The sequence below is a fragment of the Lonchura striata genome, chromosome 4, assembly GCF_046129695.1.
Source record: "Lonchura striata isolate bLonStr1 chromosome 4, bLonStr1.mat, whole genome shotgun sequence".
Lineage (NCBI taxonomy): Eukaryota > Metazoa > Chordata > Aves > Passeriformes > Estrildidae > Lonchura > Lonchura striata.
In genome coordinates, this window is record NC_134606.1 from 13,715,589 (window position 1) to 13,729,749 (window position 14,161).

Genomic DNA, 14,161 nt, shown 5'->3' on the forward strand with positions numbered 1-14,161 from the left:
TCCAAGATGAGTCCTTCTTGAGGCTAACTCTTCATGGAAAATACACTTTAACTTGTTGCCAATGCAAATTTATTGTTCAAAATGCTGGAGTAGCCCCAATGAATAGTATCTGAGCTTAATCACTTGACAAATTTAAATTGCTATTTTTCTACTAATGTCCTAACAACTCTATCAGTGTTGTTGCCTCTTTTTATCTTTATTTCTTTATTCCTCTGGGGTTTTTTTCTGTTATTTGTTCAATTATTTGCACTCCCTACCCTGATATTCTTTGATGTACAATCATTAAAAATTGTGGGCAATTTTGTCAAGTTCTGAAGTTCTTTTTCTATTATAGTACCATTAATATCTCATTACAAATATTATGTCAGATTCCTTTTATTGGCAAAGGATGGTTTAATTCAAAGCTATGGAAATGGTAGGAGCAGAAGGGACTTTTCATCATCCATCAGAAGGAGTGTGCCGAGATTGCATCATGGTGTTGAATCAGTAAGCAAAACCTACTTTGCTGTTGTTATTACTGTGATATTCATTTTACTGTAGTTATTGAGCCCTATTTGAGGATCAGCTAGGATCAGCAGTTACCTGAAGCACCACACCAGATTACAGCAGATGTTTAGAAAGATCATATGATGCACTGTGACCCAACAGCAAAATATGCGGAATTTTCCTCTGGAATTGTGTGGAAGGACAATTTGCAAACATCATTCCTCCATTTTTTCTTTGTTAAAGGGACATCTTTTGCTACAGAGAGGAATTCCATCAGTGAGTATTTTTTATCCTAAGGATATTAAATATTTTCCATATGCCAGTTTCTTCCTTGCTCATGGATTTTTTCTCAGTGAGATTATTTGCTAGGCAGATGTAAATACTCAAAAGAGACAAGCAGGAAATATAGTGATGAAATTGAGAGTAAGTTACAAAAGCACATTGAATTTAGGATCGTTGCACAGTGAGAATGCTGTGATTGCTTTGAAGGCTTCTAATTCAAATGCTGCTGTTGTAAGGGAATCCAGTGATGCTGCTGAATATGATACCTCCTTTTATCAGTATTATATGCATTTTTTATTTACACCATGCACAGAGATCATATTGGATTTAAACACAGACAATATGACAGCATGGAGAGGATTGGATCTAGAAGACTTCTGAATGCTTTTATCTAATTAACCAGGAACAGCCACTTGTTTTACTGAACTTTTTTTCTTCATCTGTTTTAGTACTGAAGACTGTCTTCCTTTCGTGGCCAAGGACATCTCATGACTTCATAGTTCCTGAGAAATTATTTATAAATTCTTCATAATTTGAATGAAACTGTTATTGCTTTAGTACTTGGAATTGTCAAAATGTAAAGAGAAATGGGTTTATGCCTTCAAACTGCCAACCAAATCCAAACCCTCCATACATCATTATCAGAGGCAATCCATGCATGTTCTTCCACATGGATGTTAAATCTCATTTCATCTTACTGTGGTGAAGATTTCTCATCTTGTTTGGTAGTTTGGGGTTGTCTCAGCTTGCCCAGTTTTTCGTACTTTTGCTGTGCTCAGGGTCTTTTACTGTCATGTGGTTTATTTGTTACTCTTAGACAGAGTTTCTGGATTCCAAAAGCCTATGCTCTGCAGCATGCCTTTTTTTCTTTTTTAAAATTTTTTTTAATTGTTGACAGAAGACAACTGAGGTAAAATATCTTTGAAAATGTCACTGATGCATTCACCAAACACACTCTAGGAATTGTAATTTTAGATTTGCACCAACTAGGCTCCCAGGGAAATTCTACAACAGAAAGTAAACTGTGAGGAATAAACACCTTCTAACTATGTATTTATTTTTATATAATGAAAAACATTAGTAAAACAATTTTTTTTGGCCAATTTAGGTAATGGCAGAAGTTGAGTATGTGTTTGTTGGGCTGGCTAGTTGTATATTTTGCAGATTTGAAAGTGAAGTTTAAAAGAAAATCAGTGAAGGAGATTGTATATCTACTCCCCAGGATCTTTCTCTTGATGTTCTTCCTAACTTGAGCAGCAAATAAGAAATATGAAATTTCCTGTACAGTGGAAGGATTTTAAATATTGTACCTTGGGAAACTCCCACATGGAGCTCTTAAAGCATTTATGAGCACTCCCTGTCAGCCTCATTGCGGGTTTCTCTGTGGCGCGGCGGCTTGTGCAGGCAGCTCCCACGGGAAGCACAGCAGGGAAGCCTGGCAGCACAGTTACAGGTAAAACAATAGTTAAGGAGAGCTCTGGTTTTTTGGTGGGTTGCCAAAGGAATAGGGAAGTGACATTACAGCAGTGCAAATTCCTGAGCTGTCTGCTAGCTGGAATGGTATGAGATGAAGTTCTTAGTAGTGGAATGATTTGAACATCTGCAACAAGCTTTTTCTCTAGGAAAATGACAATTTACTTGAAAGAACTCCAGTTCTTGAAGGAAGTGTGCAGTCTCAGCAACTTCCTTACCCCTCTCTATTCCCCAGAAACATTTTTATCCTCCAAGATAAAATTATGTATTAAAAAGTCATATATGTTCTCTTCTATACTCTCAGGTGTGTGACCTACATGGTGGTTTATTTAGTTCAATGTACAATAAATATTTAATTATTTTTATAAAGTGGAAGATCTTCACGTGGAGATAAAAAGAAGTAGCACCTCTTGAAATTATAGTTCCCAGAGAGCTGGAAGGAGACAGAAGTTCCATGTATGACAGGAAGAATAAGCAGATCATATATTTGGAAGGAAATATTTTCTGTTCTGTGTAGGCCCTGTAGCTTTAATGGTCTAAGCAGTTCTAAAACTCTTGTTCAATTTCATATGTTTATTGGTTTGGTGTTCTTTTTTTTTTCTAGATTGTTTTCCAGGGCTTGCTGTTTCTCACTAACTATAGACTGCAAGACACACAGATGTTAATAAGAGAGGTTAATGTTCTGCCTCATGTGCAGTCCCAACATCTTGATCCAGTTCTAGAATTTTGTTGTACAAAATTTCCTGTTGAAACAGCAAAGTTGAAAAAATGTATTAAATTTTGCAGGTTCATAATTTGCCTGCTTCCACTTTCTGTGTTTTCTACAGGCCTTTCTCCAATAAAAGGTTAATTTTTTGAAGCCATTTCCAGGCCCAAATAGCAAAGACATTGAAGCTTCACAGATTCTCAGGATATTTAATGTTGTGGTTGGTTATACATGCGCTGAGGCTGATTACAATACATAATTACCTTTCATAGGAAACAGAAGATTTTAAAAATCTCTCTGCATTTGAAGAAATGAAACTAATTTTTCTTAGAAATAAATGGATTGAAGTCTTGTCTTTCTGATTATAAAACCACAAAGAATCATATATAGATTTCTCAAAAGCAAAATATTGATGAACCTCCTTAAGCTCTCTGGACGCCACAGTAGTGGTGGTTTACAAATCTCTGGGCAGATCCAGCCAGCACAGCCATCTTGGCTTCACTCAATTTCCATGACCAAAACATTTCCAACTCCCTTGCAGAGAGCTGTAAAGAGGTGCTGCTTGTGGCTTCTTCAGTTGTTATTCTGCAGTTGCCAGAATTGTGGCTATGTTTAGCTTTTCTGACACACTGCTGAGAAACTGGGTGACCTGCCAGCAAATGTACTCTCCTCTGTAGGAAACCTACCTGCTTCTGTCCACACCCTGTTCTTCTAGAACACTTCTACACTGATGTAACGGTCCAGTGACTTGCTTCCTAACTCTACCAAGGAATGGGAGGACCACTAAAAGCTCTTTAGTCAGTGCTTCAGCCCAGCTCACTCATCCGGTAATTTGCAGGGATAGACATTAAGTCAGTGTCCCTCTCTTTTGGCCAAAACAGAAGCAAAGTAAATCTTCTCGACAGAAGGGCCATCCCCTTCCAGGTTTAAACCTCTCCTACCTGGAGCTTCAATGTCCCAGGACATGCAGCATCAGTCACCATGAGTTCAGGCAGTGGGAGTTAGATGAGACTGGAGAAATTGATGTAATTGTTGTGCTAAGATCTTAATGAAAATTTTGTCCTTCCTGAGTATGATTGTGTTCCTTAGATTTGCAGACAAGACTGGTCCTTTCTCAGTGTGTTTATACTCACTCATATGCATATGAAAACTCTAGTGAGATTATTAACACTGGTGTTGCTTTTGCAAGGAGAATGAAGAGCTGTTTCTCATAAAAAGGAACTGTCTTCAATTGCTCTTGTTTCATCTTACACTTTTTGAGCTGCAATAGTCGGAGCTATTTTAAGCTTGTCACAAATTAGCAGAGAATTTTGTAACCCCTTGTTAGTATGGGAACTAATGGGTCAGGCCAGGTTCAATACTGATGTTAATTGCTCCATCTCTATTTGAAGTCAATGGCACTGAATTATTTCCTGATAACAGAGGAATCAACCTTTCATTTTTCTTTTGACACACAAGCGTTGGTTTTGCTGAAATCTCATTTGTGAAGTTCTATAGACCTGGGCTGAGACGCTTTGTATGCTAACTCTAGAGATCTTATCTTGTATCCTTTTTTGTGGCTTTCAATGCAAAGTATAACCTCCTATTTCTATTATAGCCTCACACAGTTTTTTGAAAAAAAATCAACAAGTATTTTAGAAAGGAGAGGCCATCTCTTTCCCTCATCTTTTGTCCCCATCCTTCACATGTAGTTTTCTTCATCACACTTCTATTTCTAGTGTGCAATCCTTTGTACTCCTATTTGAATTTTCCATCTTCTTTATTTTCCTCTTTGATTCTGTTTCTAGACTCTTAACAGCAACCACATTCTCTGCTTTGCTGCTTGATGATTAGAGTTTTATTTCTAGTTATTATCTTCCTATGTGAATTTTCGGAAAATATCTATCATCTGGAATTGCATTTAGTAATTTAAAATATTTCCATTTATGTGCCTTCCCTTCTACCCTCTCTCTGTCCACCTTTGTCATAAAGATTCAGAAATATTTTTTGACAAGAACTGAATTTTTTTAGTACTTTTACACAGTCAGTTATTTGCTTTATACATCAGGAATTTAATTTATAACTGATTATTGAAGTTATACTTTTCACGTATTACATGGCAATAAATTAATGAAGAATGTATTATTCTGTTTCGTATTTACATGTGGATTTTTTCTGCCTTTTAAACTGAGGCTTAATTGAAATTCAGTTTTGTCTGCAAAATTATTGTAAGTTCTTTGAATCTTCTTTGAAGATTAATAATTGTCTAATTATAATAATGGTCTTAAGCAATTTTCTGAAGCAGGATTTCTTTAAGAGTTTGGTTAAGGCAGTCTTATCTGGGACACCTACTTCATGAAAATATTCTGGGTTTAAAATACTCAGATATTTGATAGAAATAAAAAAAGAGAAAAAATATTTCCAAGGGGACATAAAAAAATTAGATAATATTAGTGATCTAATTCATAGAAATTATCTGCATATACATATTGGCCCATACTATGTAAGGATAAAGGAGAAGGTCCCTGAAGGGACAGTAAATTTCAGTGCAGAGGTAGGGACAAGAGGCTTAAGTGGCACAGGACAGCATAGGCATGGAAATTCCTTAAGTTCACATAATTTTCGGCACAAAAAATAAACATGTCTTGAACATGTAAATCTATCCCAGCATGTCTGTACCCTCTAGAGCATGTGGTGCTTGGTCTGCTTAAGCACTCAGGGTAGCTTGGGACACCATCATGCATACCCAGAGTGCATGTCAGCTGTGAGGTTCAACATTCACACACAGCTGCTCAGCTCTGTTTGGTGCTTAAGCCTCTCTTGTGCAATATCCATGTCTGATGTCGTGTTCACTACTGTTTGAGGATAAGGACAAAGACAACCAAGTTCTTATGGTCTTCGAATACCTTCCCGTATGCAGAGATACAGTTCACTGCAAGAGTTATAAAGGAGTTCAGACTAGAAACTGCAAGAAAATTTAAATTATGGACTTGTATATGCTGATACTTACATGATTATGATCACATAAACTTGAGCAACATCAGTGAAATAAATTTCATTCATTGCGGCTTCTCGCATTTTAACAATGTTTAAATAATAGCTGGCCCAGATGAACGAAACATCAAAAATTATCACTGCCTAGAAATCAAACCATAAAAATTATCTGTTCCTAATAACTAGGGTTTTTCCAAAGAAATTACTAGTCCATATCTTTTTATTTGCATATCTCTTCTTAAGATGTACAAAGAATTTGGAAAGCATGCTGGCAAATACAAACATACTTTTGGAAGCAAATGTGAAGGAATCGTCTTTGGTACTTGCCAGCCATAGTTACATGAAGAGGTTAAAATGTGACAGATCCTAGTGAAGAAATAGCACAGTGCAGGGAAGAGACCTAGCCCAGTCCCAGTAATGACAGCCTTATCCTCAGATAAACATATCTTACTGAGGAAAGCATGCTGGTTTTCCCCTCATATTTTCAAATTTATGAATTTATGACCCGCTTGTTTATTTCCAAGTAATTGTCACCCAGATTCCTGCTTCAAGCATCACCTTGTCATTTATGTTCTAATTTTAGAGGGAAACTGATCTTTTAACAGTGAATAAAGATTACTTTTTCCCGTTTTTTTTTTTTTTTTTTTTTTTTTCACAGATTTTGATCCAGGAAAGCTGCACATCAATAGAATTGGTCCTGGCTCCCCAGCTGGAGGAGAGGTGAATACCTCCCATTTTGTAATACTAGAAAGGACATGGACTTGCAAGTAGAGCAGTAAGTTTCTAGAAAGTGAGTTCTATCTGCTGCACAATGTTGAAAATGGGACAGTCTTCAGTAGTAGAAAAAATAAGTTTATTTTTGAAAAAGTTTTACTTCTGCTTAATTTAAATCCACCCTCCTTTTTTTTTTTTTAATTTCATGTGCCTTTTTTTGTGTCTGAGTGGTGGCTAGACTTCTTTTCTCCTTTCTTCACTATTTTTTATTTTTCACTCTGTTTTTGCTGTTATTTCCCTCTCTGAAATTCAGTAAATTTAAAGTAGTAGTAAGGGAAATACATTCTAATGAAGTGAATTTGGTCAATGACTGTTGTATATCATACATTGTTTAATACAGAAGTAATAGAAGGTGACCAATGTGATACTAAACCTTCTGAAGAAACAAAAAGGATCTGAAGAAACAAAAATGATCTGAAGAAACCGAGGGTCAATTAATCTGTTTTTTTTTTTTTTTCTGGACAGATGTGTAGATTCATGCAGCCTTTTTGTCTAATTAGCTTAATGACCATCTAAATGACAATATCCTTTTGCATATTAAATATATGTTAAGGATTCTCTCAGAGAAAATGTATAAATATGAAATCATCACTTAACCAGGTAAGCACACTCGATAGTGAGTGATGAGTATCCTGTGTAGTGGAGTTAATGGAGGAATGGTGAGAGGTTATCTGAGGGAAGAGTTGCTCTATAGGGGGAACTCCTAATTCACACATCTACTAAAGGTCTTCTGAAGTCAACAGCATATCAGTAGGGATGATAAAATGAATACTGCTGGAGAAATGAAGCTGTCACAGGAAATAAAGAAAAATCCACCTATAGGTCAGCAACTGTTTAAAAGGTCTGAAATAGAAGGTAGAGTATATACTTGGTTGTGACAATAGAAGACAGAACTGAGACCCAAGTAACACAATTTTAAAAAATCTGGAACAAGTATTAATAGAAAAAGAAGAGGGTTTCTATATGATTTTTATTATATCATATTTAAACCAGAAATATTTAGGGTGGCTGTCAAACATTACAGAAAATTCTCATGCTAATTAAATGCTACAGTGGTAAAAATGCAGTGACATTAACTGTCATAGATGCAAAACAATTTAAATGAATAATAATAGTCACTGGTAGTATCCAGGTAACTGTGGCTAAAGCTATTATGAATGAAAAGAGAGAAGTTTTTCGTATTTTTTAAAAAGCCTAGAAGAGGGATGAAGTGAAGCACAGATGTCTCATTAAAACTTTGAATGCTTAAGAAAATCTCAAGTGAAACTCAAATTTTGACTGCATTTTTTGGCTAATCCAGTTACTCTTCACCTCTACGGTAATAAAGCAGGAGAGAAGTTTTCTCTTTAATAAGCGTTCAACTCCAAGGACATACAAGAAGCTTTTCAAAGCTGCATAAGCAGAAGCTGGACTCCAAATTCACTGACTTTCAGCAGAGATGAAGTGCCATATAAACATATGTGTCTTTATTTATCTCCTCCCAGTAACCACCTACACACAAACTAGCCTAGTTTCTTATCCACACCATGTGGGCAGAGAATGGGAAAATAGCTCCTGGGAGATGCTCCTGCTCTTTCCTTGCAAGCAAGAGGGAAGTCTAGGTTGTTCCTAAGGTGCTCTGACTGCAGCTGCTCAGTAACAAACCAAGACTCTGCCCTGGCAGGAGAATTACACATCCCACTCCAATGCCAAGTGAAAACCTGGGTCAAACGTCTGGGTGCCAGCACATCCACAAATATCAGCCTCTCCTGACAAGACCTGTTATCTTTACTTAGCTAATGAGTATAGCTGAGGTTTAGCAGTTTCACTCTTCCCTCTTTACCCCACACCCAGACTGTCAGACTTCAGATGGCTGAATTAGCTACTTCAAGTTAAAAAATTCACAATTTTGAGTTAAGCAGTATCAAAACCATCTTCAAAGATATTCCCTAGCTTTCCATAACAGGAAAATATGGTTTTATTAATCAAAATGTATTTATACCTTTCCAGAGATGAATAACATTTTTCTTTAGTTATCTAGAGTTCATGGAAAAGAAGCATTTAATTTACTATGAAACAATTGTCTTGAACAGCAAATACCTTATCTTTATTTCAAGTATTATTTTTAATGAGGAAATGGTATCAGTAGGATCAAAGGATGTTACAATACAAAAACACGAAAATCAGTGACTTCATTTTGAAATTATTCTGCAGGTTTTTTTCCAGATATTTTTAGAGTGTAAAATTTGAATGACTACCCAATGATATCAAATATTTTTATCCAGGAAAAGAAAGCAGTGGTTGTAAAAATCTCACTGTATTTCAGTCTCTCATCCTTAGAATCTACCATTAATAATAATTTTAAGAAGATGAGATTTTAGTCCGAGTTTCCACCTTGGGGGAGTTTTCTTTTTATCTTGGCATTGCAACCCTTTGAAAAGAAGCATTTCGAATGGAAGGCATGACAGATCTTTAAATGGAATATGCAGCAACTGAGCTCCACACTATAATTACTGTCATACTGAAGAAGGTTAAATATTTATGAAGAATATGCTTTTTATCAGTCAGTCTAATTTTTAAACCTGAATTCTGTAATTGCATTGAAATGCCAATAATCAAAGGGAGGTTCTTTCTTGGCAGGCATAAGATTTTCACCAGCCTCATTTATTTGTGAAGTGTGGCCAATATACACAAATTCTGTGTAGTTTTTTTTTCATTTTGGATCAAAATTAAATTGAAACCAATTATGCCAGGTAATGTCTTAGGCAATTCCTGACTGTTTTTTGGTTGTTTGTTTGTTTTTTTCCTCTAGAGATTAGAAATTGGACTTAATGTATATTGAGACTTTTTTCAGTCACCAAATTTGGTTAGGCTAAATAGCAAATTAATCTTAGAGTCTTAGTAGCATATTTTGCTGTATTGAAATTATGCAGTAAACTTCTGAATATTTTCCTGCCAAAACTTACTTCATGACCTGAATTTCCCTGATGCTTGCACTTTAATAAGTTTGTTGAAAATATGTTCCAAATTCTAGTTTTACCAAGGTTATTATAGGTAACTTCTACCTCATATTGAAATCCTATAATCAAAACACTAATAAAACAAAGAGGTGAAAATATTTCTGTTTAATAATTTGATTAACATCAAGTCCCACTGTTTTCATGTGACAGTTTTGTGTTAATTAATCTAGAACTCTGGTTTGAAGAGACATACTAGAAAAAATGCCCTAAAGGATGTGCTTTTATAGTTAAGCAGCCTTTAAAAAGTTCTGATGACAGTTCTTCATCTGGAGAAGCAATGCATGGTGCTGAACCCACTCAGACCAGAGAGGTTCCTCATGAAGTTCTCAGGTTACTGGGAGGAGGTGAGGGGTGCCTGCTTTTGAGGTAGAAAGTACCTCAACTACCTAAGCAGAACCTTCAGGATGTGATTAATAGAATAACAAGAAATGTCTGCAGAGTGTCAGGTCAGCCAACCCTCCAATGTTTTCCTCTCTTCTGAATAAAACTCCATGTTTTCTTCTTTTTGCAAACTGGAAAGGAACAGACCCAGCCATTTGTGTTGTATGAAAAGAATGCTACCCCTTTGTATTCATAGGAATCCTGGCACAGCACAGCTGTTTTCTAAAAGAAAACAGGTCCTCCTCAGTTATGTGAAAGGTATACTCTTGTCCTAGGTAGGAGGTCCAGGAGAGCTGCAAGGACCATCCCCAGAGTAACAGAAGTGAGAACTCTGCAGTGTTTTCTGATGGGTACTCAGAGCAACTTCCTATTAGCAGCACAGGGCAGCCCTTCTGTGGGATAAGTCTCATTGTGCACTAGATAGGGAAGGTAAGGGACAAAATTCTGGTGTGAGTTCCATGAAGTGAAGCATTTTTCATCATAAGGAGGCCTGGTTTTTCACAACTTTCAGAAAATATTGTTAAGGGCTAAAAGTGTCAGTAAAGATGAATCATGAAATATCTGGTACTTAAAATTAATTTACTCTTCTTAATTTCATTACAATTTAAGTAACAAGTTAGAATTTAAAAGAATTGCCATGTACAGAGTTAATTTCTTTCTATTCAAGCTATAAAGCTTGGAATATATGCTTTGAGAATTTGTTATAAATTCAGTATTGACTGTTTCTCTTCCAGGGTTCAGTTTTGTTTGGTTGCCAATCTGAATGCAAAGAGTTAAATCCTGGGAAATGGCAACAAGGTTGTTAAAGGAGTGCCTTAGAAGGTAGAACAATGACACAGATAAGGCAGCCTAAGGTATATAACTTCAAAGAATTTTAGATATGAGTGGCTTCTGGGCTATTGGGATACAAACTGGCTCGGTGTAGGCTGCAGTGGCTCTTCCTAGGGCTATGCCTGGGTTCAGCAGAGATCTGAAACTTCAAAGACTTTAGGAAAGGGGAGGGGGCATTAATAGATTAGGAAAGGCTATGAGGGATGAATCAATGGAAAACTGACAGTCAGATTGCAAGAGACATGGGAAAATACCAAGTGTGGTGAGCTGAGTGGGGTGTTGGGGTTTTTTACTTTGTCTCATTTTGTTTTACTTCCGGAAATGAGGTTAGGCCAGCTCATGAGAAAATAAAAGTTTCACACAGTTCTGTGTGTGTTCCAGAATTCATGTTGCAGTTTTTGTTTCCCAGGTGCAATCATATAGCTGTGACTCTGTACATATGTTTAAGAAACAATTATGTCCAATGTTATATTGTTACTCAGATAAATCCTGGGAGAGGTTAAACTGTAAATCCCACTGAAGAGAGATGAAATAAAGGTCTAGCATCTCTGATTTACTTTCTTGAAGATCAAAAAGAAAGAGATTTTCATATATCTATTACCTGTGACATTGATGTTCATAACTGTTTTTCCAACATTACATTAAAAGAATTGTATTAATCCGATTCTTCCCCTCAATAAAGAGAGAAAGACTCAGGGCAGACTGAGGACAGTCAAGATCATCACAGACTAGTAAGATTGTGCGTGTTTTGTCCAGAGTGACCTTGCACAGAAGTTTTCTGTGATGGTAATGCAGATAATGAAAACATTACATCATTTAACCTTTGTTATCTACTGTTATCTACTCTGGTAATTTTATTTTTTTATCTATTCTCTATTAAGTAAAAATGTTTCTTACAAAGCTACCCTTCTGCATAATTTGCTGCTGTATATTCACAGATCCATAAGGGATTAACTTTTAACTCCTTTTATACTGTGTTAATAGATTGCATTATATATTGCTGATCAGCTTCTAGCAGGTGCAAATGCCTTTAGGTGTTTTCTTGTGGATTTTTTTTATTCCCTTAGTTTTTAGTTGCAGATGATTTAAAGGGGCAATACCTGTTGAACGAGGTTGCTACATTTAGAAAAGAAAACTATAGTCAGAGTAGAAGGGTCTGGAAGGAAGGTTTTAAGAGGAGCAGCTGAGGTTGCTTGCTCTGCTCAGCCTGGGGAAGAGGAGACTGAGGGAGACTGAAGTTAAAATGTGGTTAAAACTTCCTCGTGAAAGGAAGAGGAGGGGCAGGTTCAAATCTCTTCACTCTTTGCCCAGTGACAGGACTCCAGGAAACAGCCTGAAGTGGTGTCAGGAGAGCTTTAGGGTTGGATAACTGGAAAAAGTTTTTCACCAGAATGTGTTTGGGCACTGGAACAGGCTCCCCAGGGAAGTGGTCACAGCACCAAGCCTGTCTGAGTTCCAGAATCATTTGGACAATGCTCTCAGACCCATGGTGTGATTTTTGGGCTGGCCTCTGCAGGTCCAGGAGTTGGACTCTATAGTCTTGATGGATCCCTTCCAACTCAGTATATTCTGTGATTCTAGGATTCCATGATAGTAATTCTAATAAGACAATATTAGTTTTGCTTAAAAGCATGCTAGCCTGATCTCTTTGTTCTTCAAAACTATTTTAGTGTCCTTGAAAATATAGGGATTATATAAAAACTGTATAAGATTTAAGGAATTCTGAATAAATAAATCATTAAATACAAGTTTTAGCATTAAAGTGGAGTCTCTGTTATACCTCTAGCAAGTAGCTCATCTGAGGTCTTTAACTTCAGTTACATTTCTTCAAGTATCAGTGTTTTCAAAGGCACTGGGAGTCAGGGGCAAATTGTAGTAATGATAAACTTTAGAATTATGTTATTTAAGGAGTATAATTTACAAGATCTGAAGAAAAGCTGCTTCAAAAAAATATCTCCATAGGAATCCTTAGGGGAAATTCTATTGTTCCCCTTCCAGAATTACAATCTTATTTCATACTTAAGTACTCACACAATTTTTAAGGATGATGGTGAGGTACCTGCAGGTTTTTAAATTCTGTTTTGGAATCTTGCCTGACAACATTCATGGAAGGATAGTCTAAATTACACTTAGCAGAAAACATAGCACAAAAAATCAGCTTTATGTGGCTGATTTTGCAGGTGAAGCTGTAAAGGTTTTTGTTGTAAATCATCTGGCTATCTGAGGTAATGTTGTCACAAACATTCAGATGTTGTTTAAATCCTGTTCATGATTTTTACAGCCAATCAGGCAGAACAGCAATAGAACATAGTTTTAGCAAACAGTACTGTAAATGGTATAACACATTGCACTGCATACTGGTTGAAAGAAGACATGAAGTACATCTTACTACTATGTGTATAAATATTTAAACAATTTGCTGCCAGTTTATTTAGGTGAAAAATTAACTTCCTTTCTGATATTCACCTACAAAAGTCAATAAGAAAAAGGCTTTGCTTATTTTATAGAACTATTAACTAAAGAATAGCAATTTACATTTCCTGTTTTAGTCTGCAGAACAGCAGTGTGCAGCCAGATATATCCAATAGTAATTGGATATAAATCCTCAGTGATTTAAGGAAACATTGTTACCTCCTGCAAATGAAGTATCTATATGGGCACTTCAAAAATATTGAAAAGCTCGATTCTATTGGCAGTTTATTATTTTTTTAACAAAAAAATTTAATATTTGTTGTTTTATGTATTTTTTTTTCTTTCTTTGTTGTGTTTATTAGAAAAGAATGTAGTCCTACATTTAGCTTAACTTAGGTAAGTCTATAAATCTAAAAGTCATTGACCTCATTGCTGCAGCACCTTTTTCTTTCTGGCTCCTATTTTCTTTTCCTTTTCATAATTTCTACAGAAGTAGAGCAATATAGTCCTTTTACAGTGGCCCTGAAGTTCACATAAACTTACACTTTCTTTTATGAATCTTGTTTTTTCCCCAGATGGCAGTCAAGACAAGTGACCTTAAATATACTCAGTACAAACAGCACCATTATGTCTCAATAAGTCTGTATTCTGATGATTTTGAGGCAAAACATCTATTGAGGTTGCAGTCAATAAAGTCATCTCCAGAAAGGAATTAATTAAAATGCCAGTGTGTTGTGGGAGAGCTACTAATGATGAATACTGAGGCATGTGCTTTCACCTTTTCCTCCCAAGCTAATCTCCAGTTGATGGTAACTTCATATGCTCTTTTGAGGCCACCTCTTGA